Raw genomic sequence first — 647 nt, forward strand, 5'->3', positions numbered from 1 at the left:
ACCTCTGTGGACCTTTGTTTTCTCATCTGTAACATGGGATGAAAGCAGACGTCCAGCCTTCCTCACAGGGTTGTTAGGAAGTTTAGGTAAGATAACCATAAGGTGCCTTAGAGACTGAAAACCCTGAGCCATCGTAAGGGATAGATCCTAATGCAGTGCATTGTCCCAGTGAGGTGGTTCACACGATAATTCTTAATTCCACAGAGGAGGGCTGGTCTGGTGCAGTGGCTGTCGTTGACATCACAGTCGATTGATAAGGTTGATGTGATGCTTTGCACTGGGAATTACACTCGAGAGAATGACTCCAAGTTCAAGAGGAAGGGTTGAGTGGCTTCTCATTTAAATATTTCATCCCGCAAACAAACTGCATTCACTCAGCCATGTGTCAGTAAAAAAAGACATTTTTCATGTACACACACACTGTTGGGTGATGATAATAATAATAACTTCCTTTATGTATTTACCATGAATTAAATGTTACAGGGTTACTTCAATTCTTAGAATTCTATGATGTGCTTACTCTTTCTTTTTTTTTTTTTTTGTTTCGATAGGGATCTCGTTTGCTGCCCAAGTTGTCTTGAACTCCTGGCCTCAAGTGATCCTCCTGCCTCGGTCTTCCAAAGTGCTGGGATTACAGGTGTGAGCCA

The sequence above is a fragment of the Mandrillus leucophaeus genome, unplaced genomic scaffold (genome assembly GCF_000951045.1).
Source record: "Mandrillus leucophaeus isolate KB7577 unplaced genomic scaffold, Mleu.le_1.0 Scaffold1234, whole genome shotgun sequence".
Taxonomy (NCBI): domain Eukaryota; kingdom Metazoa; phylum Chordata; class Mammalia; order Primates; family Cercopithecidae; genus Mandrillus; species Mandrillus leucophaeus.